General features: G+C 45.0%; 1 long non-coding RNA gene across 1 annotated transcript in view; it reads right to left on the reverse strand.

The window, feature by feature from the left end:
- LOC141131451 (uncharacterized) overlaps positions 1–24,560 on the reverse strand; it is a 110,529-nt gene extending 85,969 nt beyond the window's left edge. The window contains exons 1-2 of the long non-coding RNA XR_012242777.1: positions 24,244–24,560; positions 12,321–12,380 (exon numbers count right to left, since the gene is read on the reverse strand). This is a non-coding gene — a long non-coding RNA (uncharacterized lncRNA). The remainder of the gene's footprint in view (positions 1–12,320; positions 12,381–24,243) is intronic.
- Between the last annotated feature and the right edge of the window lie 547 nt (positions 24,561–25,107).

Consider the following 25,107-nt stretch of genomic DNA (forward strand, 5'->3'; position numbering starts at 1 on the left):
TGCTGTCTCTGGGACCCATGTGTCTACCAGCAGACAGCAGGGGGGGGGGGGGGAGGCGTAGCTCCTGCGGGAGTCTATGCCCGGAAGTGGGTGTAAATACCTGTATTATTCAGGTATCTGCACCCCCCCCCCCGAAAGGTGCCAAATGTGACACCGGAGGGGGGGGGGGGGATTTCCAAAAAGTGGAACTCCGCTTAAAACACCTGGACATTGTCCACTGGACAAGTCAGACTCCTATTTACAGAGGAGGTAGCTGCGTCTACTGCTGGCAAACTCCACTTTTTAGTGAACTTCTCTTCCATAGGGTAAAGAGAAAACTTTCTAGGAGGAAGAAAATGCGTATCTGGGTGATCCCAGTCTGGATATATTAGCTGTTCCAGTAAAGGGTGTACAGGAAAGGCGTGAGGATCCTGTGGAGGTTTTAGGGAACCCAGAGAGGAAAAGGAGGCCTCAGCTGCCTCTGCTGGGGGCAATTTATATCCAGAACGGACCAACTCCGTAAGGGACTGAACCAGAAATCTTTGGGATTGTGAGGCTGAAAAAGGCTCTTCTGAGACTGAGTCCTCAGAGGAGGAGACATCTGCATTAGGGTTTTCCCGATACCACTTTAAGACTGAGTACAAGTACCGATACTTTTTTTCAAGTACTCGCCGATACCGATACTTTTTTTTAATGTCATGTGACAGTTTGACTAATGGGCACTCATAGGTGGCACTGATAGATGGCACTGACTGATGGGCATTGATAGATGGCACTGATGGGTGGGACAGATGGGCACTGACAGATATATGGCACTGACGGGCACTAATGGGCACTGAAATGTAGCACTGATTGGCAATTGCTTAATAAATGACATGAATGATGAAAGGAGAGGAAGGATTTTGCAATGCTGTATGGCATACAGCATTGCAAAATCCTTCCTTGCCTCTCATCAGTCATATCATTTAACATCTAGTTAAGTATGCTGCAATGCCCATATTGGTACACCTTGCACTTGGCTGCAGTAAGCCAGCAGCGGACATCTTGTTACACTCAGCCTGAACTATATATATAACAAGATGTTCGCTGCTGGCTTACGGCAGCCGAGTACAGGGTGTACCAAGATGGGTGTCGCGATGTTTACCCTCCAGAGACACGGAATGTCACTTCCTGTACCGAATGCGACGGCTCCGGTCACCATTGTGGAAGAAATATGCAGTGTCGCACTGCAACCTTGCCCCGGCCAGCTTACCCTCATGTTCCACTGCTACCAGACCGATCTCCGCTCCGCCCGCCGACTTCCGGTTCCAGGTATCGGATCTAGCATCGGGAGCATTTGGGCGAGTACAAGTACTCGCCCAAAAGCTCTGCATCGGTCCCGATACCGATACTATTATCGGTATCGGGACAACCCTAATCAGCATGCCTCTCTTCCTGATCTCCCAAAAGGTAAATCAACATCTCCTGCCCATATCTGTTCCAATGCTGGAAGGTCAGGGGCAGGAGAGGGGGACCTGTCGCTTTTTCTCCCAGTCTGTGAAGAAGATGCAATCATCTCAGCTATTTTCATTTCCAACCCAGCTAATGCAGAAGCCAAATCGTCCTTAGTGACGTATGCAGAGGCTGAAAAGTTGGAAGCAGCTGCAACACCTGAGGGTCTGGATGGCTCAGACTGGCCCGTCGCTTCAGGTCCTTTAGGGGAGGATGGTACTGTGGAAGCTTGACTAGGATACTCAGACCCTGACCACAGCACCCTTGCGCTCCTCCCTGCTGAATTCCCCTTCCTACTTCGGGAAGACATAGTCCTAAGCTCAAAAGCAGAGGTATTAACACCATGCATCCACTGCTGAGCTCTAGTCCAGCAATGAGTATTATGCCATTATAATTGCTCAGCCTGATGCGGAGTAGATCTGCCTTAAGAATGCCTGTGTCCACTGCTCATACAGCTTACGTGCCCCACATATGCCCTGTGTCCTCTTCCACCAGATTGTTTCCAGCGTGAAAAAAAAACTTATGAGGGAGTGAGCCCTGCACCATGCACGGCGGTCCTCGTGCAGGCCGGCTGCTAAGCCATGCCCCCTGCGTCATAAGATTGCCTCCCCCTCCTTATTTTTACAAAAGGGATTATTTTCCATATGCGCATAAACGCGATCCCTCGATCGGGATGGCTTGGGGGGGGGGGGGGGGGGCTCTTCCAGGGGGAAACCTGGAACCCCATACCTCTTCTGGTGGCTGCAGAGCAGGCTGTTCCAGGCTATGATGCTGACACAGAGCAGAAACTGGAGAAGCATGGTAATGTTAAACTCTGAGGTGTACACTTTCACACCCTCTAGTGGAGACAACAGACAAGACATAATCCACTCAAATAGAGAAGTCCACAAGTGAACCTAGGCTCCTTAGGATCTTCTAAACTTACCATTCCCACCGTAGGATACTGCTGGAAATCCCAGACAGACCCAAACTTCACCCATCACAGCGGGTCATGTCATGACAGGCCTAAAAGGACTGGGTCCCTTTGGTATATGGGGTTCCTCTTCTTTGGACCTGTACAGCACCCTGCCAGAGCAACCCTTGGTATAGTATATGTGACCAAGGCACTGGATACCAGGGTCCAGCCCTCAAAAGAGGAGCATTACAGGCATGAAACCTCGATCTTCATCGGGTACCATTCACTTTGGCACTTTGAACAGATCCGATGGCATAGCCCAATGATCCTGTCAAGGATCTTCGTAGCGGAGCTTACTCTTAGTACATCATTAACCGTGACCAACAACTAAGACAACGGTGAAAAAACTGGAGGTACTCCCTGTGTGGGAGGGGTTATATAGGGGGGACTTCCTGTCTTGCATGTACCAGTGTACATTCACCTATAGGTGGTGTATAACCCACATAGTAATTACTTTGACTGCTCTGTGTCCCGTGATGTACGATAAATAAAGGTTCCCAATGTGTGCTTTATCTAAGCGGTCAAAGCTGTGCTGTTCATCTCAAACACCATCATGCTTTTTTTTTTTATCCAACTAGAAATCTTTAAAGAACTGAAGATCACCCGCTAAATACATAACACGCTGGGAAGGTGCTTTACTTACCAAAAATGTGTATTCTTTTTCAGCCAATTGAAATTCACACACATTGGACCTTTCCCTATTTACTAAATTTCTCATTGGCATCCATCACTGCATGCTGATGTGAAAGTATCTAACACTGATTAAAAAAACTAACTTACCTTTTCTATGCCCACTTCCCGGGTCCCCTGAAGGCACTAATGACATAGTGCTGGACGCACAGATGCCCCCTGGGAGGGCAACGTCACTAGTACCTTCAGGGAGATCCCATAACTAGCCTGCAAGATCTCTGCACACGTGTGAGATGAAGTGCATGATGTCATTCACTTCATCTTGCTCATACGCTGTACTGCATTAAACTTGTTTGCTGTTTAAAATAAGAAAAAAAAAAAAAAAATCAGTGGCCTTTCCTATAGGGGTGTTGGGAACTTCCTGCAGAAATACCAATTAAACAATGCAGGTACAGAACACAGGCTCAATACTTCTCTGAAGGCCTAAATCAGTAAATCATACTGTTAGAGAACATAAGCGCTCTATTTTTCTCTTTCTATTATTACGCATGCTATAAGCTGCGCTTCTGAGCAACAAGAAGCAAAAACCCAATATATGCTCTTGTAGGGGTCAAGGTCCAAAAATATGTGTAAACAAATTGCCCACATCTTCTCACACTTAACCTAAGGCTGCCTCAATCTCAAGGCCTTGTTCACACTGCAACACATTACCTCACCCTCAGTAATGCACTTTAGATGTAAGTTGAGGTGTGCCACAGTGCAAAGTTAAATACAACCCAATGTACAACTACAGTGCGCTGCCATACACACACACACACACACACACACACACACGTGCAGAACAGATGCATTGCCCAGAAAAAGGAAGTTGCACAAGATCTTTTTTGTGCATTGCAATGTACAGAATTATGTTGTAAGTGGGCTCTAAAATCCTAATCTAAATGAAGCCTTTAAGTTTATGTCTAGTCAAAACTTTTTATTACGGAAGGATAAGAACACCTGTCAAGTTTTTATTGCCCTCTGTGGTCCCGCTATGTAGATTCACCCTCTTTGTCCAGGTAACCATTCTCATTGACACAAAAAGTGATTAGAAATCCAAAATGTTCAGTGTATTGAGACATATGACCCTAGGTGCTGGGCACTGGCATGCCCTTGGACCCATACAGTCCTAAACTAGGGGTCACCAAACTACAGCCCTCCAGCTGTTGCGGAACTACACATCCCATGAGGCATTGTAAAACTGACATTCACAGACATGACTAGGCATGATGGGAATTGAATTGTAGTTCCTGAACAACTGGGGGGGGGCATAGTTTGGAGACCCTTGACCTAAACCATCGGAAGTCCACTCTTTTGCCCCTAAAACATAGAAGGCCAACCAGTTGTCCTACTGCAGGGGGTGGGAGAATGAACGAGTCTTCACAGCTGACCCCTCTGCGTTTTCTTTCCATACCCTTCTCTCTCATCCCTTTCTCTTTCTAGACACTATCGCAATAGCTTGTGCCCTGCCTTTGAGTGATTGAGAGTATGTCTACTTTTCTAGTCTGTCAGAAACACTTAAAGGCAAAAAAGGGAAGACCAACATGGTCTACAAAATCAATGAGGAGATGGCATTCAACGAGACAATAAATAGCAGAAGTTAAATCATCGCCATCTCCAACTTGATTTTGTAGACCATGTTGGTCTTCCCTTTTCTATATATCTAACCTCTTGTATTGATATGTGAATACTGACTCTGCAAGTCTGATATTTTGTATTACTCCTGTTTTTTTTACATCAATGAAACTGTTATGAAAAAAAGAAGATGCAAAATTTAGCACTTTTCACCTGAACAAAAGGTGCGGGTAAATCTTCCAATGGGGCCTGTTCTTGATGACTACCCAAAATGTGGGATTTTTTTACTTTCACATTCCATGATAACGGTCATCAGGGCAAATAGAGGGGGTGACTCTCTCCAACAGGGGCACATAAAAACCAGATATGGATTCCAATCCCTTTCCACTGTATCAAAAAAAATGCTTTTAGTTATACTTTAACCCTTCCAATACTCTATAAAAAAAACTAAAAAGGTAAAGAAAGGTTTGGCCTGGTGCAAATGATTTTGACAGGCCACCTGGTAGCTTCACGGGTGCCATCTTGCTGGCAATGACAACTGCCTTGGCATCAATACCTCTTGTCATGGAAAATGAACAAGCATGCAGCAGGAGAGCCAGAAAAGTGTCTGAATTTCTTATCACTATTTGTTGTGTGCCTGTGATTCAGCAAACATTAAAAGACAAAGAATCAACATAAAGCTGGCCTTACACGATTTCAAATTTGGGCGATTCCTGAAGAAGCAGATGAAATTCACATAGTGAGTGGCCCTGTAGTCCCCTTACCGCCTGACATCCTTCAACTGAAAAATTAAAGGAGTTGGGCAGAAAATTGTCAACTGAACAGCAGCTGCATCCAATTAGATGTATCTGCTGTTTGGGTATTCTGACAGCTACCAGTGGCTACAATAGCACAGCACAGAGATTCATCCATCCAGACAAGCCAGATGTGGAATCCTACATATTTCCCTTATAACATGTGTCCATTGAACAAACACACTGAGGTTTAACCACTTGCTTACAGGGCACTTAAACCCCCCTCCTGCCCAGACCAATTTTCAGCTTTCAGCGCTCATGCACTTTGAATGAAAATTGCGCGGTCATACAACACTGTACCCAAATTACATTTTTATAATTTTTTTCACACAAATAGAGCTTTCTTTTGGTGGTATTTGATCACCTCTGGGGTTTTTATTTTTTGCCATAACAAAAAGATGGAAAATTTAGAAAAAAAAAAAAAAAAAGTTTTATATTTTGTTAAAAAATTTTGCAAACAGGTAATTTTTCTCCTTCATTGATATGCGCTGATGAGGCAGGACTGATAGGCACAGATAAGGCGGTAGTGATGGGCACAGATAGTCGACACTGATGGGCACTGGTAGGTGACAATGATGGGCAGCACTGTTGATGAGGCACTGATTAGTGACTTGATAGGTGGCACTGTGGGCACTGATAGGCGGCACAGATGAGTTGTCCACAGCTCTTCCTGACCGGGACCGATGTCCCTGTCTTCTGCCGGTGATCGGCTGCTTTTTCCCCCTCACGCTATCACCACTTATGAGCCTATTGGGCTACTGTGATATCTCTACTCCTATACTTTTTCTATAGGCAACACTATTAGGCATGCACTCTTTGTTGCCCACAGACAGATTGCCCTTAAGTGAACCTCTCCCCATCCGTGGACTGCATCTGACTGGATTTCAGATTTTAATAGGATTATGATATTTGAAAAACATACATATTTTTCAAGAAACACCATGAATAAGTTTGATGCTATCGGGTCAAAGTGGCTTGAGTCTATGTCCCTGGCATCGGTAAAGACCAATCTGTACTATGTATACTGCAATATCAGATATTGGGCTGTAGGTGACCATCTTAATACAGCTATCTATGGGTAAATATATATGTTTTTGGTTTGTCTTTTGTGGTCGCCTTCAGTGTAGTGTCCATTTTGGTTTACGTGATTCTGTTTGGATAATTTGTTTGTATTGTTTTAATGTTGTTTGCATATAAAAATAAAAAATCTGATTTAAAAAAAATAAGGCGTTACAGTTTGCAATCTTTCACTAGCAAGGTTTCTTTTTCAAAAAGTGCTGACCACAGTATTCTGAGCTCCAGAAAATATTAACATTTTTGTAACAAGTTTAAATAAATGTGATTTCAGCAATAAATTCAGCTTTTTCTATTTCCAGTACTGTTCTCTGGTGAGTGCTGGTATACAACAATTGGTAGATATAGCTCAACAAGCCAATATCACCTTTTAGAAATGTGTATGCCTCTGTAATTTCACTATAGCATTGCTCCTACCTTGAAATCAATCGGTTTTCAATGCTAGAGCTGGGCAACTATGAAAAAATCATGCAAATAGTAGGATTTATACATGTCCACCATATACATTTATTACAGTTAAAGAGGGAGTCCCGCAAAATTTTTTTTATTTAAATGTCAGCAGCTACAAATACTGCAGCTGCTGACTTTTAAAATAAGGACACTTACCTGTCTCAGAGTCCAGCGATGTCGGCACCTGAGTCCGAACCGTCGCTCGGCTCTCAGTGCTGCCGCCGCCATCTTCTGTAAGGGAATCAGGAAATGAAGCCTTGCGGCTTCACTTCCCGGTTCCCTACTGCACATGCACGAGTCGCGCTGCGCAATCAATGGTCCCTGCTGTCTCTGGGACTCGTGTGTGTCCCGGCAGACAGCGCGGAGGGACGGGAAGTGGCGTAGACTCCTGTGGGAGTCTATGCCCGGAAGTGGGTGCAAATACCTGTATTAGACAGGTATCTGCACCCCCCTGAAATGTGGCACCGGAGGGGGGGGGGGGGGGTTCCGAAAAGCGGAGGTTCAATTTTTGTGTGAACCTCTGCTTTAAGTTACAGCTTTATAAATAACCAAAGTGCATGGACCATTAAACTGCCTTTAAAAAAAAAAAAAAAAAAAAAAAACAAACACAAACACACACATTACGTAGCTGTCCCAATTCCCTGACCTAAAGCCAGTGGTGTTCTAGAGCTTGACCTCAGGAAATAAGCGCACATAAGAAAACTAAGAGCCACATACATATTCCCTGAAGGAATGGTTAGAAATCCATAACCAAAGCTGAAAATTAATAGAACAGTTGGTGAGTAAATACAATCATGATTTTAAAACAGGAGCTTGTCATCTACAGATGAAGGTTAAAATAGTATAAAGGTAAATAACAGGGAGATTCTGTAGCAATATATATTTTTGTTCTTCCGTATTATAATTCTGCCACTCTATAAAGCTCTGGTCAGATCTTATCTGGAGTTTTCCATTCAGTTCTGGTCACCAGTCCTCCAAATGGATGTGCTGGAACTAGAGAATCCAAAGAAGGGCAACGAAACCTCTAAGGGGACTGGAGGACCTCAATTATGAGGAACAAACTACAAAACACTAAATTTATTCTCGCTGGAGATGAGATGCTCGAGAGGAGACATAATAGAGATCTACAAATATCTCAATAGGGATTCCAGCATAGCAAATAAACTATTCAGCCCTAGGGAGTGTAAAAGGACACGGGGCCACACAATGAGACTTGAGGAGAAGAGGTTTAACCTTAAACTTGGACAAGGTTCTTCACTGTCAGGGTAATAAGGATGTGGAACGCTCTCCCACAATTGGTGGTGGATGCAGGGAGTATGGATATCTATAAAAGACTCTTAGACATACATCCTAAAGGACACAACATACAGGGATATGGGAAATCAGCATAGACACTGATACATGCACCTACACAGGTTGAACTGAATGGACAATAGTCTTTTTTCAGCCTTACCTACTATGTAACTTTTTAATGGGATAACGTGTTTGAATCGGTCTGGTTTTAATCGCTGTGCGTCCCTGCCGCCACTGTCCCTCGGCTCCTCTTAATGACACGACAGGCTGTGAGGGTAATCTTTCCAATGGTGCACAAACAAAACAAATACATTTTTTTCTTTGGACTTGTTCACATGAGGGCGTATGCATCTGTGCCCCCCGAGTAAGGGTGTGTGAGGCTGTGCAGCTGCTGCTTCCCAATTGACTTGAATAAGACTATCTGCACAGGAATGCATGGAACACCTGTGCAGGTGGCAACCACCCCAACCTATAACTAGCCTTTGTAGTAAGGTGCACATGGAAGAGCAACGCACAACACAAACACAATTTTTCCAGCACACTTACCATCTAGCCTGCAAAAAATACAAATTGACCATCTAACAATTCACATTAAAAACAGGGTTTTGTTTGCACAGATTTGCAAATATATGCATAATTCTCAGTGCCTACATCAAGATTCCTCTGTGTACTATGGTATAAATGCTATAATTGTAATAATTAAGGGCAGGCTTGCCTGGATGAAGCCCACCCCTCCTTAAAGGCACAAGGACACATAGGGCACCCAGCAAGAGCACAATGGCAATTGAAGGCATCCAGTGCATTCCCGCATCAAATTCAACCAACAGTACAAAAAAGAGGCAACCACCCCAACCCTATAACTAGCCTTTGCAGTAAGGTCTATATAGAAGGGCAACTCACATCCTGTGCATTCCTGTGCTTTTAAGGAGGGGTGGGTTCCCTCCAGGCAAACCTGCCCTTAATCTATCCACTGCTATATGTACTCCAATTTGGAGACTCTGAAAATGATAGAGCTAGGACCATAGTACACAGAGGAGCCTTGACATTGGCACAGCAGCTTACGCATATATTTGCAAATGTGTGCAAACTAATCCTCTTTTTTTAACATGAATTGTTATACAGGGTCAATTAGTATTTTTTGCAGGCTAGCTGGTAAGTGTGCTGGGAAATGTTTGTTGGTTTGAGAAGCACAGCCCTCACATGGGGCACGGAGGAATACCCCCCTTGTGAACCCTTGAACTGGATGCCTTTAGAGTGCAGAAGGGCGCAAACCTCTTTCAGGTTTTACTACTGTATGTGGCACAGTGGGAGATTTCTCCTTCCATTTTGCCATGTCATCGAGGATGGGAATTGGGAAAATACAAGGGGATACGAACAACACAAACCTCCTTCCTCCCACTACGCAAAGATAAAAGTTTTGCAGTTTAGGTAAATAAATTCAGTGATTAAAAACAAAACCCACTAATGTGCCAATTATGTAGGTGTACGATTCCTAAATGATGTAATAGTTGTTTTTCTTTCCCCCAAGTACAGTAGTTACATTTAAATCTGATAAATTAAACTTCATTTCTATTCTTCAGCATGTTTGGCATCAAACCTCCTTTATACAGTTTTCCTTTTTTGTAAATATGTTGCAAAGTTTCTTACCTGAAGATTCTGCCAATAGCAGCATTTCCTGTTGTAGGCGGACAACACTAAGATTCTACCGTGCAATGTTTAACAGCGTTTTCAGCTTGCTGGACATTCTCCTTCAGTTGGTCTTTCTGCCTATCTGACAGATCATTCAGAGAGGCAGCCTATTGGCCAACTTCACAAAACACGCAAGTCAGGCTGATAAAGATAAGCCGGTGTCTTGTCGAAAACTGTCCCCCATCCGATAGTGTCCGCCCTGTACTGCGCAGGCGCAGTACAGAGGACAAACGAGAGCCGAAAGTCTCCGAAGTTCAACAGCTGATCGTCAGCTGTACACGGCGCCTGCGCTTTTATTCTTACCCTGTGTCCAGGTTCATTCCCTACTATCCAAGTGGACATAGAGTAAGAATAAATAGATGCTGAGCGCAACGAGGCCGTTCCCGAAGCGTGGCGAGCAAAGTGTGGCGAGCGAAGCGAGCCCGCGAGGGGCCCTCTTACACAGCCATCACTAATAAGTGCCCAAGCACCGTGTACAGCTAATGGTCAGCTGATCAACTTCGGACACTTTCGGCATCTCCTTCTCCTCCGTACTACGCAGGCGCTGCGCCTGTGCAGTACGGGGCGAACACTATCTGATAGGAGGACACTTCTCGTCAGAACACCGGCAGTTCATAAATAGCAGCAGCATTGTCAGTTTGCAAGGAAGTGCTGTTAATAGCAGGATCTCCAAGTGAGGAACTTTGCCAAAGATTAACCCAAAAAAATTGTGCTTACAAAAATTGTATATGTTGAGGCATGATGGCAAACATACTGAAGTATAAAATGTACAGTTTGCGTACACTATATTATCAAAAGTATTGGAACACCCGCCTTTACACGCACATGAACTTTAATGGCACCCCAGTCTTAGTCAGTAGGGTTCAATATTGAGTTGGTCCACCCTTTGCAGCTATAACAGCTTCAACTCTTCTGGGAAGGCTGTCCACAAGGTTTAGGAGTGTGTCTATGGAAAAGTTTGACCATTCTTATAGAAGCGCATTTGTGAGGTCAGGCACTGATGTGGATGAGAAGGCCTGGCTCACAGTCTTCACTTTAAGTCAACTCAAAGGTGTTCTATGGGGTTGAGGTCAGGACTCTGTGCAGGTCCGTCCAGTTCCTCCACCCCAAACTCGCTCATCCATGTCTTTAAACAGTTACAGTGGGGAGAAAAAGTATTTAACCACTTCAATACCAAGGACGTCATATGACGTCCTTGGCTTTGAGCGCTTATATCTGAATGATGCTTGTAGTTACAGATATCATTCAGATATTGCCGGTTTCGTTCCTATGGGAGGCGAGAGGGGACATCCCCCCCCCCTCCCGCCGCCCTCCGGTGCCTGCTCCGACTCACCGTTACGATCGGTGAGGCGGAGAGTAGATCCGCCGGCGCTGGATGTAGATCATAGAGATTTCCGGCGGACCAGATGGTCCCCGGAGTCTCTATGATCGGAGGAGGCCGGGCGCGATGTTATGACGTCACGCCCGGCTTCTCCATTCAAAAAAAACGGCGCCGCTTCGGCTTGGAAGCGGCGATCGTTTTATTTTATTTTTTTTATTTCAGGCTTCCCAGCCTAGTGGTGAGATATGGGGTCTTATTGACCCCATATCTCACTATTAAGAGGACCTGTCATGTCATATTGCTATTACAAGGGATGTTTACATTCCTTGTAATAGGAATAAAAGTGATCAAATTTTTTTTTTTTTCAAAAAAGTGTCAAAAAAAAAAAAATTATATATATATAACAATAAAAAAAAAATTTTTTTAAAGCGCCGCTGTCCCCGTGTGCTCGCATGTAGAAGCGAACGCATACGTAAGTCCCGCCCACACATGAAAACGGTGTTCAAACCATACATGTGAGGTATCGCCGCGAACGTTGCAGTGAGAGCAATAATTTTGGCCCTAGACCTCCTCTGTAACTCAAAACATGTAACCAGTAAAAAATTTTAAAGCGTCGCCTATGGGGATTTTTAAATACCGAACATTGGCGCCATTCCACGAGCGTGTGCAATTTTGAAGCGTGACATGTTAGGTATCTATTTACTCGGCGTAACTTCATCTTTCACAAAATGCAAAAACATTGGGCTAACTTTACTGTTTTGTTTTTTTTTTAAACACAAAACAGTTTTTTTCCCAAAAAAAAAACGCGTTCGAAAAATTCCTGCGCAAATACTGTGTGAGATAAAAAGTTGCAACAACCGCCATTGTATTCTCTAGGGTCTTTGCTAAAAAAACATATATAATGTTTGGGGGTTCTATGTAATTTTCTAGCAAAAAAATGATGATTTTTACATGTAGGAGCAAAGTGTCAGAATTGGCCCGGTATTGAAGCGGTTAATACACTGCCAATTTTGCAGGTTTTCCTACTTACAAAGCATGTAGAGGTCTGTCATTTTTATCATAGGTACTCTTCAACTGTGAGAGACGGAATCTAAAACAAAAAGTCAGAAAATCACATTTTATGATTTTTAATTCATTTGCATTTTTATTGCATGACATAATTTGATACATCAGAAAAGCAGAACTTAATATTTGGTACGGAAACCTTTGTTTGCAATTTCAGATGTCATACATTTCCTGTAGTTCTTGACCAGGTTTGCACACACTGCAGCAGGGATTTTGGCCCACTCATTCATACAGAGCTTCTGCAGATCCTTCAGGTTTTGGGGCTGTCACTGGGCAATACAGACTTTCAGCTCCCTCCAAAGATTTTCTAATGGGTTCAGGTCTGGAGACTGGCTAGGCCACTCCAGGACCTTGAGATGCTTCTTATGGAGCCACTCCTTAGTTGCCCTGGCTGTGCGTTTCGGGTCGTTGTCATGCTGGAGACCCATCTTCAATGCTCTTACTGAGGGAAGGAGGTTGTTGGCTAAGATCTTGCGATACATGGCCCCATTCATCCCCCCCTCAATACGGTTCAGTCCTAACACATGCCCCCGGCCAGGCTGTATGGACTGTTTTGTGGTCAACTCTAGTGAACAAACAGCATCCTGAAGGCCAAGGAACACACCAGACAGGTCAGGGATAAAGTTGTGGAGAAGTTTAAAGCAGGGTTAGGTTATAAAAAAAATATCCCAAGCTATGTGTGACTGAAAACTAACACTGCACATCACGCTGAATACACCATCCCCATCGTGAAACATGGTGGTGGCAGCATCATGCTGTGGGGATGCTTTTCTTCAGCAGGGGCAAGAAAGCTGGTCAGAGTTGATGGGAAGATGGGCAATCTTAGAAGAAACGCACCAACACCTTTGCAGCCATTGAGCTACATGCTGGGTGTTTGGTGTGCTCCTGTACCTTTAAGAAAGGGTGGGCTCCCCTTCAGTCCACCTGCCCTCATCTATCGATCAGAATGCATGCGCCTCCATTGTGGGGACACTCATAGTCTAGCGTTAGGACCACAGATACCAGGGTGAAGTGGCGAGGCTCTGTGGCTTACGCATGCGTTTGCAAATGCGTGCGGACTAAATCCCTGTTTAGTGAGAGAGCTGGTCAGTAAGTAGGCTTGGGTTTTTCCTGGGCATATCCCAGGCTTTGTTGTTAATCTTAGAAGAAAACCTGTTAAGAGTCTGAAAAAGACTTGAGACTGGGGCGGAGGTTCACCTTCCAACAGGACAAGGACCCTAAACATACAGCCAGAGCTACAATGAAATGGTTTAGAGCAAAGCATATTCATGTGTTAGAATGGCCCAGTCAAAGTCCAGTCCTGTGTAACAATACTTGAAATTTGCTGTTCACAGACGCTCCCCATCCAATCTGACAGAGCTTGAGCTATTTTACAAAGATGAATTGGCAGAAATTTCACTCTAAGTGTGCAAAGCTGGTAGAGACATCCCCAAAAAAACTTGCAGCTGTAATTGCAGTGAAAGGTGGTTCTACAAAGTATTGACTCAGGGGGGCTAAATACAAATGCACACCACACTATTCACATATTAATTTGTAAATATTTGGAAAACCATTTATCATTTTCCTTATGCCCCGTACACACGGTCGGATTTTCCCATGGAAAATGTCAGATCGGAGCGTGGAAATTCCGACCGTGTGTAGGCTCCATCGGACATTTTCCATTGGATTTTCCGACACACAAAGTTTGAGAGCAGGATATAAAATTTTCCGACAACAAAATCCGTTGTCGGAAATTCCGATCGTGTGTACACAAATCCGACGGACAAAGTGCCACGCATGCTCAGAATAAATAAAGAGATGAAAGCTATTAGCCACTTCCCCGTTTATAGTCCCGACGTACGTGTTTTACGTCACCGCGTTCAGAAAGATCGGATTTTCCGACAACTTTGTGTGACCTTGTGTATGCAAGACAAGTTTGAGCCAACATCCGTCGGAAAAAATCCTAGGATTTTGTTGTCGGAATGTCCGAACAAAGTCTGACCGTGTGTACGGGGCATTACACTTCACAATTATGTGCCACTTTGTGTTGGTCTATCACATAAAATCCCAATAAAAGCGGTCCTCAGGCATCTCAAGTCGTTGGGTGCGGGGGTGGTCTGCCTACAGGAGACTCACTTCTCGGCGGACCCTACCCCCAGCCTCAACCCACGATTATATGTAACCCAGTTTCATGCAACCCATTCCACCTATTCTAGAGGTACAAGTATTTTGATCAGGAGGGATGTTCAATTCAATTGTATACAAAAACGCATAGATACGGACGGTAGATATATATTTCTCCTATGCACAATATCAAACCTAAAATGTATTCTTGCTAGTATTTATATTCCCCCACCATATACATCCGAGATTATTAAACATCTGGCAAGTTTCATGGCCCAATACCCAGAAGTACCCCTGTTGGCAATGGGAGATTATAATAATTTTTTAAACGCCACTAAGGATAAAATGCCTATACCTATTGTTAATACAGGTCAAATACAAAGCAAAACTCCTTTTGCTAAAATGCTCGAAGAAATAGGATTGATAGATGTGTGGAGATGCAAACATCCTGAGGACAAAAAATACTCCTGCTACTCGGCCTCCCACGCCGGATTGTCTAGAATAGATTTGGGTTTGGGAAACTATAAGATGCTACAACTGGTGTTGGAATCGAGATATGCAGATAGGAATATCTCTGATCATTCTGCCTTCTGGGTGGCCATTTCATTGCCAAATAAGACCAGCCGCCCAGTCTGGAAGCTTAATCCCTTCTGGCTTTCGCTGTTTGCCGAACCTGACCCCATACATGCAGCACTCAGGCTGTTTATGCAGGATAATATTGGCACTGCTAAGCTGGGGGTGGTCTGGGATGCAGCGAAGGCCTTTTTGAGAGGACAACTTATTAAAACAATCTCACAAATCAAGACTGACACTAAGGCTTGGGAATTGCTGGTACGAAATATGGTCACCGAGACTGAAAATACCTACACTAATGATCCCACGGAAGATACCAAAAGAGCGTGGTTAAGCGCGCAGACAATGTCGGGCCAACTAGCACTGCAGTTAGCGGAAAATAAACGCTTTTTTCTGCAACAATCACACTTTGAGGAGGGAGAGACAACTGGACATATGCTTGCAGTAATGGCAAGGTCCCAGCAATCATCCTCTCTCATTCCCGCCATTGGAGATGAGCAAGGATCCTTGAAAACCTCTACCTCTGATATCCTGAAAGTATTTAGTGATTATTATACCAATCTCTACTCCTCAAAGGTGATGCCCACTGAAAGTGCAATAGAAGATTTTCTGAGAGGCTGTGAGCTCCCCAGTCTCCAGATAGAAGACAGAACCATGCTTAATGCCCCTCTAACGGCAGAAGAACTAGACCTTGCCCTATCCCAAACCAAAAATAACAAATCACCAGGCATGGATGGTCTCCCGTCAGAGATATATAAACGTTACGCGGACTCTATGCTCCCTGCACTACTAAAAGTCTATAATGAGGCACTAGAGGAAGGGTCCCTACCAAACTCAATGAACGAGGCAATCATCATTGTCCTCTTAAAACCAGGTAAAGATGCGAACTCCCCTGGCTCTTATAGGCCCATATCATTGCTCACGTCAGACATTAAACTGCTGGCTCGTATGTTAGCAAACAGGTTAGCCAAGGTAATTCACAAACTAGTACACAGAGACCAATCTGGATTCATACCCACGAGATCCACGGCCCAAAATATAAGGCGGCTATTCCTAAATCTACAACTCCCAGTGGACAACCCAGGCAACAGGGCAATTTTTTCACTAGATGCAGCTAAGGCCTTCGACAGTGTCGAGTGGCCTTATCTGTGGAAGACACTACGGAGCATGGGATTGGTGGACACCTTTATCCGCTGGATACAGCTTCTGTATGCCACACCCACCGCCAGGATCCGCATTAATGGGGAGCTCTCGGAACCCTTTCCTCTGTTTAGGGGCACTAGGCAGGGGTGCCCACTGTCGCCCCTGCTGTTTGCCCTGGCCTTAGAGCCTTTGGGGGCCAAAATTAGAGGGGACTCAAGAATAGTGGGTTTTCGGAGGGGTGGAAATAGAGATGTGGTATCCATGTACGCAGATGATACTCTACTGTACTTAGGAGACACAAAAGATACGCTACAAACGGTCATGTCCCTCATAAAGGATTTTGGGGAACTATCGGGCTTCTCCATCAATTGGGACAAGTCGGTGCTGATGCCGCTTGACCCCCTGAATACCCCGCTGCCCCAGGGTGCAGAAATGATACAACAGGTGAGCTCATTTCGCTACCTAGGGATTCAGGTGACATCGAGCCCGGACACCTATATTGATCAGAACCTGACGCCCCTCCTGACTAAATTCCGGGAAAAAAGCAGAGCTTGGTGTAAATTACCATTGTCAGTGGCTGGGAGAGTTAACCTTATTAAAATGGTTTGGGCGCCACAACTATTATATATCTTTAACAACTCCCCAATATGGATACCTAAGAGATGGTTTGATAGGATAGAAACCCAGTTCAGGGAGCTTATTTGGAAGAAAAAGGTAGCAAGGATAAAACTATCCACATTACAATACGGCAAGGAGGAGGGGGGACTTGCTGTCCCTCACCCTAGAACGTACTACCTGGCATCCCAACTCCAACAGTTGGGAGGATGGGGTCTATCAGATCACACAGACCCGATTCGAATGCTTGTGGTGGGGAACGAAAACGAAAATAATTATTCAGCACTGGCAAATTTGGAAGCGGGGTTCTTACATCTAGACCCTGAGGCCCCTACAATTAAATTGTTGATCATGCTATGGTCTTTTGTAAAAAAACTACTGGGCGTTACAGGTTTTTTGTCCTGCACACCTCTTTGGAGAAACAGGCAATTTAAGGAAATACAAAAACTAAAAGGTTTTAAGAACTGGGAGGACGCAGGTATTAAATTTGTTTCGCAACTATACCAAAATAATACCCTCAAATCATTCCAACAGATCCAAATAGAATTCGAGATTCCACATAACAATTTTTATAAGTATCTCCAATTGCGACATGCTTTACAAACCCAGAGCAGAACTGTCAGAATCCACCACACAGAACATCCGATTGTTCAGGAAGTTCTCATGGAAGAAAATAAAAAAGGAATGATATCCCACTGCTATAACACCCTTGTCACGCGAATACAAGACCCCTCTAGACTACCATGTAGACAGCGCTGGGAGGAAGACATAGGGACAATAGACGGAGACAGTTGGGATACATGCTTGGCAAACGCCCCCTTGGTCTCTCTATCTGCATCTCAGAAAATCTCACACCTTTATTTACTTCACAGAGCATATAGAACGCCCCTCCAATTATATAAGTGGGGAATTAGAGATTCTCCCATGTGCCCAAAATGTGAACGTGATCATGGAGACTTACTCCATATGATATGGAAGTGCCCCAAACTATTTAGGTACTGGAAAGATGTACTAGACACAATAACAGAAATATTTATGATACCCCTTGAGAGAAACCCAGTAACATGTATATTAGGAGGGATAGAAGACGAGTCGATACCACCACCCACCCGCATAGCGCTCATCCGAATGCTGTATATGGCAAGAAAATTAATTGCTCAGTGGTGGATCACTCCGCGAGTGCCCACCAAGAAGCAATGGATAGATAGTGTCAATAGGCTCTTAATAAGAGAAAAGTCTGCTTACCAACATAGAAAAGTCCCACAAAAGTTTCTATCGATATGGCAGGCATGGTTGGATGTTCCTGGTCTAGCCCCACACCAACTAATCAAAGATAGGTTACTCTTGGGCTAATGTGGACATGACCACTATATGGATAATAAAAGTATGTAAAAAGAAAGGGATAAACAAGGCAATACACTCCCCGAGAGGTATGAGACAGATTATGCAATATTACAATGTATGGCAAGATTTGGTTTTGTTTTGTTATGGCTTTTTTTTTCCTTTTTTTTTTTTTTTTTTTTTTTTCCTTTTCTCCGATTTCTTTCCTTCTTTTTTCTTCTTCTTTTTATTGATTGATATTTTCTTTTTCCTCCCTATACTGGAGAATGTTATATTGCACTAAATACAATGAACACAGACAATCATAATAGAGCTGTATTATACTGTGGTGGATCTCGCTGATTTTATAGGAAGATAACTGTATCTCCCCCTTTTTACAGCTTAAAGATACTGTATAACACAGGAGTTTTCCTATACAAGGGAGATAGTATTCTAGTCAATATCCGAGTACACCATTTGACAATCAGACATGTACTTTCTAAGAGGCATATTATATGTCAAATTTATTGTTCAAGGATAATAATGCAATTACCTTTACTTTTGGTGGAATACAAATAGAACCTCCTCTTGACAATCTTAAAATATGGCCAACTGTGTTCATGACAAACTGCACTAATACTCTAAAATATATGTACAATCAATATGTTAACATGTATGTTGTATGATTTTGGTCCCTATGCAAAATAAAAACCTTTCTGATTTAAAAAAAAAAAATCCCAATAAAATACATTTACGTCTTTGGTTGTAACATGACAAAATGTGGAAAATTTTCAAGGGGTATGAATACTTTCAGGCACTGTAATTAGTAATGAACAGTCAAAAAATTAAGTGACAAAAATCTTAGCCTTAGAAGACATCTTAAAATTGGACTAAACAAAAGTTGGATGTATTTTTTGAAACCTCATGAATGCGTATCAATGCTGTGTCAATTACTGTATGTGCACTGCAGTGGACAGTGTTTTCACAGGGTCGCATTTGTGTTGCTTCGCATTGAGACGCACTAAAATTCTGACATGCAGTGGCGGCCCGTCTATAGGGGGAGCATGAGCGCCGCCCCCCCCCCCTCCCCCCCTCCAGGCAGTTAAAAAAAAAAAAAAAAAAAATACAAAAAAGGATCTTAAGTGCACTGTGTTCGGACGCCGGACACAGTGCACTATGGGAAGCGCCACGCCTATGCAATCACGAGATTGCAGATGCGCCGCTTCATTTGCAGGCTTTTATCCCGCCTTGCGGCACTTTCCGAAGCGCTGAGTAGCTTCCGCCCGGTGCTTGTAGTATCTATTACTACGGCCGGGCGGTTTGATTGACATCTGAGTTTGATGTCACTTCCTGATTTCCCTCTCCCATTGTGCCCGGGAGAGAGAAAACCGGAAGTATGAGGAGCCGGAGCGGACTCCTTTTTAGCCGCTGTGTTAGGAGACACCGCAGGAGAGGACAACACAGCAAGGTAAGTACCGCTGTGCTCCCACGGAAAATGGGGGGGGTTTCGATGGGACACTGGCAAGGCTGCATTTGGTGGGACACATCACCCGGTGACCACGCCCCCCTAAAACGTCACAGTCCCAGCATGCCCAGGGACTGTGACGACATAAGGGGGCGGGGTCTCAGCCTATATAAGTCACATCGGAGCGCTCAGAGAGCATTCCAGCCTGAGAGACCCTCGTGTCAACATCGGAAGAAGAGGAGAAGAAGAGAAGGAGCCCAGAAGCCAAGAAGCCAGAAGTCCGGGCCTCCGCTGGCAAAAGAGCGGCATGAAGATAGCGGAGGAGTTGGCAAAAGAACTGGAACACTGGGAGAAGAGGCCAGAGAGAGCGGAGAAGAACCAACCGGACGCTGGGAGAGGAGGAACCGGAGGGACCCCCGAAGCCGTAAGAAGAACCCCCCCCCCGGAGCGGTCTAATAAATTATTTTAAAAACCTGTGTAGTGCGTTTTATTATGGACACTTTTTCCCTAGGTAAATGGGTAGGGGTACCATGTACCCCATACTCATTCACAAAGGGTGGGGGGCCGGGATCTGGGGGCCCTCTTATTAAAGGGGGCTCCCGGATTCCGATAAGCCCCCCGCCCGCAGACCTTGACAACCAACGGCCAGGGTTGTCGGGAAGATGCCCTTGTCCTCATCAACATGGGGACAAGGTGCTTTGTGGTTGGGGGGGGGGGGGGGTGCTCACTTGTCTCCACACCCTTTCCTGACCGGCCGGGCTGTGTGCTCGGATCGGGGTCTGGTATGGATTCTAGGGGGGGACCCCACTCCATTTTTTCAGCGTAGGGGGTTCCCTTTAAAATCCATACCAGACTTAAGGGCCTGGTATGCCCCGCACTCGCCGCAAAAGGAGAATGTGTTTTTCCTATTGCAGCGAGCGCAAGATGCAATACCCTGCCCTTGCGTCGTATCTGGTCCGTCGGACAAGCATACAGACGAACAAGACGAATGGGCTTTCCGTCAGGAACTGAGTCCGGCAGACTAAGATTTGAAACATGCTTCAAATGTAGGTACGGCGGACTTTTGGGGAAAAAAAAAGTCCGCCGGAGCCTACACACGATCGGATTGTGCGGCGGACTCTGGTCCGCCGGACCAAGTCTGCCAGAAAGTCCGCTCGTGTGTACGCGGCATAACACTACAAGTGCGCCGTGTTGGGTTTCACAAGTTCTAAAATGCGTGCCAAAAAGGTGGGATTTTGCGCCCGGCCAGGTGCTGCACTGGTGTGAAGGCAGAATAAGGCCCAACTACAGAAAAAGGCTCATTACAGGGTGGATTTGATTTAAATCACTAGTAAAAAAAAAAAAATCTTGATTTATATCATAATTTTAAAAGAGCAACTGTCATCTCTGTCCTGCAATAGATCCTCCTCTGACCCGCTGTAGACTCACCGACAGTCCCATTCACTTTAATGGGAAGGCTGGTGATGTGGCAGTGACACAACAAGGTGAGGGACGTGGCGGCAGCAGGTGAGTGGATGCCCACTTACAGGTGTTGCCATGATGGATCTGAAATGACAGGTGCTCTTTAAATGTAAGGACTTATTCTTGCTGGTAGTTAGAATCTTTAATATTTGCAAACAAAATGAAGGTTTCCTATTTAGAATAATAAGCTGTCAGGTTAGTAAAACAGCGATATCAGAACTGATTCAATCATACAGTTTGTAGTGTACATAGATTTGCAAAACAATGGGATAAAGAAATATTCCTGAACTTTGTTTTATCTCATGGTTACTGTGAAATTGTGCGAATGCATCAATGCAGTGCATGTTATCTCAGCCTGCAGAGCTTGGATTCATTAAAATCCAAAAATGTAAACATCACAGAATATACAGCCTCATGCTACATAACTAAGCTCCATTTCATGCTGAATAAACCTAATAATTAATGTATCTTAAATAGAAGACTATCTTTAGGTAGATTTTTACTCCAAAAGCATTTCATTAAAATAAATTTTGTTTAAAAAAAACAAAAAAAAAAGAAGGATTTAAAAACAGGGAAAAAAAAATTAAAATTAGGGATGCACCGAAATTTGGGTCGCCGAAACATATCGGCCGAAAATGGCCCTTTCGGCAAAAAGCCGAAAGAGAATTCTTGCCGATACTGGCGCCGAAAATGGGGCAGGGCTCCGTCCCCACCCCTGGTGTCGTCTATCAGGGGGGCTTCCTATATCGTAGAAGATAGTAGAGCCGCCGCCTGTTTGATTACAGCTCCAGGAACATCACAGCTTTCATTTCAATAGCGGTGTGTTCCCCCGCTGCGCGCCTTCACATACAGCCCCTCCCCCTTTTCCGGGCACTTTGATAGACAGCTCACCCGTCCAATGGGACGGGTGAGCTGTCTATCAAAGTGCCCGGAAAAGGGGGAGGGGCTGTATGTGACGGGTGATCTGTCTATCAAAGTGCCCGGACAAGGGGGAGGGGCTGTATGTGACGGGTGATCTGTCTATCAAAGTGCCTGCCCGGACAAGGGGGAGGGGCTGTGACGGCATGCAGCAGGGAACACACAGCTAATAAAATGAAAGCTGTGATGTTCCCGGCGCTGTAATCTAACAGGCGGCGGTGGCTCTCCTCTCCCTTCACTGGCTGCAATGGGGACACAGGCTGCACTACCGGGGACACTGGCGAGGCTGCATTGATCTCCTGTACCGTCTCCCCAGTCTCTGATCATCTCCCCAGTCTCTGACCGTCTCCCCAGTCTCTGACCGTCTCCTGTACCGTCTCCCCAGTCTCTGGCCATCACCGGTACCGTCTCCTCAGTATCTTACCATCTCCAGTATAAAAATAGTTTTAAAAACAGTCACTGTTGGTATCGTTTCGGTATCGGTTTTCGGGATCAAATAAGATTTTCGGTATCGGTACCAAAAACCCATTCGGTGCATCCCTAATAAAGATAATCAGATTTTTATTTTTTTTAATAAATCATTGCTTATATCCACCCTGGAAACTTGTATTTGTTTTGTTTTGTACAGGAAACGTGCAAACCCCGCATGTTCTGCCATTTACTGTTAATGACATCCCAAACGTACATGTGAGGTTGGGGGGGGGGGGCGGTAAAACTCCATGGATGAGCACTCAACTACTAGCACCCTCTTCAGTTGCAGAGGCAGCAGCAGGGAGTGTATATTTTTAAAATTTAAAAACTTCCAAACATACAGCTTGTTATTAAAAACATAGTAACATACAAAAATACAATACAATACAATACAATACATGACATGACTTCCAAATTTGTATTCTGTCATACGAGAGTTTTTGTAACTTTAATAAACTCTTCATTTTTGATGTGAGACTTGCCTGTAAAAAACCCAGACGATCCTTTGTGTGATAATCTCATCATGTGTAGCGGGTGTTACTTCCAATCTCAGCACAGCTGTGTCTCCATACATGCAGCTCCACACCAAACAGATAAACGTCCCATCACACTGTGCGGGGCTCAGCACCCATGTGACGGCACATAAAATCACACGTTCTCCCGCACCAAACCACCCCCCCCCCCGACTTTTTCAGACAATTCTGGTTGCCGTTGACTTTTTTAATGCCATCCCCACACATGCAGCAATCACACGAGTATTCACACCCACCAATATGCACCGCACTGCAATATAATGCGGATTGTTGGGAAGCGATTTCAAAAATCCCATCTGCACCTTTATTGTACGTTTCACACAAACATGGCTGCCCATTGATATTAATAGGCTGCCCTAAAACACGAGACGTGGGAACACACACACACTCAGATACACCTCGGGGGGGGGCAAGTCCTCAATAAAGTGAAAAGGGAATGTGACAGAACTCCCTTCTGAATTGTACGATCGTCCCTTCCTACAAAGTGCAAGACATGACACAGCGCTACTCTCATGTATATGGGGCCCCCGTATTCCACATTAGGGGCCCCACACTTGGTGACAGCAAAGTGTACAAATCTGATCAGAGATGAGAAGTCATGAATGGAGCCCCTACTACAGAGAGATCACCCCCCCCCAGGATGATCACATACAGAACTGGGTGACCCCCCAATATTACTACACATTATACAGGGGGGGGGGGACTCCGCCATTACTACACATTATACAGGGGGGACTCCGCCATTACTACACGTTATACAGGGGGGACTCCGCCATTACTACACGTTATACAGGGGGGACTCCGCCATTACTACACGTTATACAGGGGGGACTCCGCCATTACTACACGTTATACAGGGGGGACTCCGCCATTACTACACGTTATACAGGGGGGACTCCGCCATCACTACACGTTATACAGGGGGGACTCCGCCATTACTACACATTATACAGGGGGGGGGACTCCGCCATTACTACACATTATACAGGGGGGGGGGGGGGACGGGACGACTCCGCCATTACTACACATTATACAGGGGGGACGACGACTCCGCCATTACTACACATTATACAGGGGGGGGGACGACTCCGCCATTACTACACATTATACAGGGGGGGGGACTCCGCCATTACTACACATTATACAGGGGGGGGACTCCGCCATTACTACACATTATACAGGGGGGGGACTCCGCCATTACTACACATTATACAGGGGGGGACTAGAGGTGGTAGTGGGAGGACTGAACCATGTACAAGTAGGGGGGGTCCCCAGCACACACTTACCCCATGGTGATGGGTAGTCAGGCAGCTGCGGGTGACATCCAGCGGGAGTTCTCGGTGTCTCTCCGGCTCTCAGCGGATCACACACGCGGCTCTCATCAGTTGATCCTCACGGAGCTCCAGGCGGCACCGGGCTGAGTGTGATCCCGGGAAGGAGAGGCGGAGTCCCGGGGATGTAGTGTGCTCCGTCCTCCGGTGATCAGGATTAGTGGATCTCTCCCGTCTTCTCCGCTCTGTGTGGATGAAGTGAGAACACAAACGTCCTGTCGAGAAACGTTTCCCATCAGATAGTATCCGCCCTGTATTGCGCAGGCGCACAAAGGAGACGCCAAAAGTCTCCGAAGATGAACGGCTGTTCATGTTGTTGTTCAGACTACACGGCGCCTGCGGAGAGAGCAGCCCCGGCATCCCTTTAGATGGGACTCCTCCGGGGGGCCGCTAGGTGGCGCTGGAGAGGCGGAGACAGACCGAGCCGATAACTGATCGATCACTGCCAGCCCTAAAGGGGAACTCCACCCTGACTATCACAGATGACTGATAATTATAGAAACATAAAATATAAGAGGGACAACTGATTTTCCAAATGAAAGTTTCCTCTTTTTTAACTTTGTTTCTGGTCCTGTTTTCCTCTTCTCTATCCTGGATGATGTATATCATACATGTGAACGCTCGCAGTATTTTATATGTGATATTATTACTGTAATCCCGTAACCTCAAATACTCTGTACTGTGTAGGTGTTTCCTCATGTAAATTGTATATGTGTCCCTTAAAAACATCACTGAGAAGATAACAATCTCCAAGTGTGTATATCAATCGATCAATGTTCTTTTTTTATGTAATAATTGTAATTCCTTTTTTTAAAAAAC

This window comes from Aquarana catesbeiana, linkage group LG03 (assembly GCF_042186555.1).
Source record: "Aquarana catesbeiana isolate 2022-GZ linkage group LG03, ASM4218655v1, whole genome shotgun sequence".
NCBI lineage: Eukaryota > Metazoa > Chordata > Amphibia > Anura > Ranidae > Aquarana > Aquarana catesbeiana.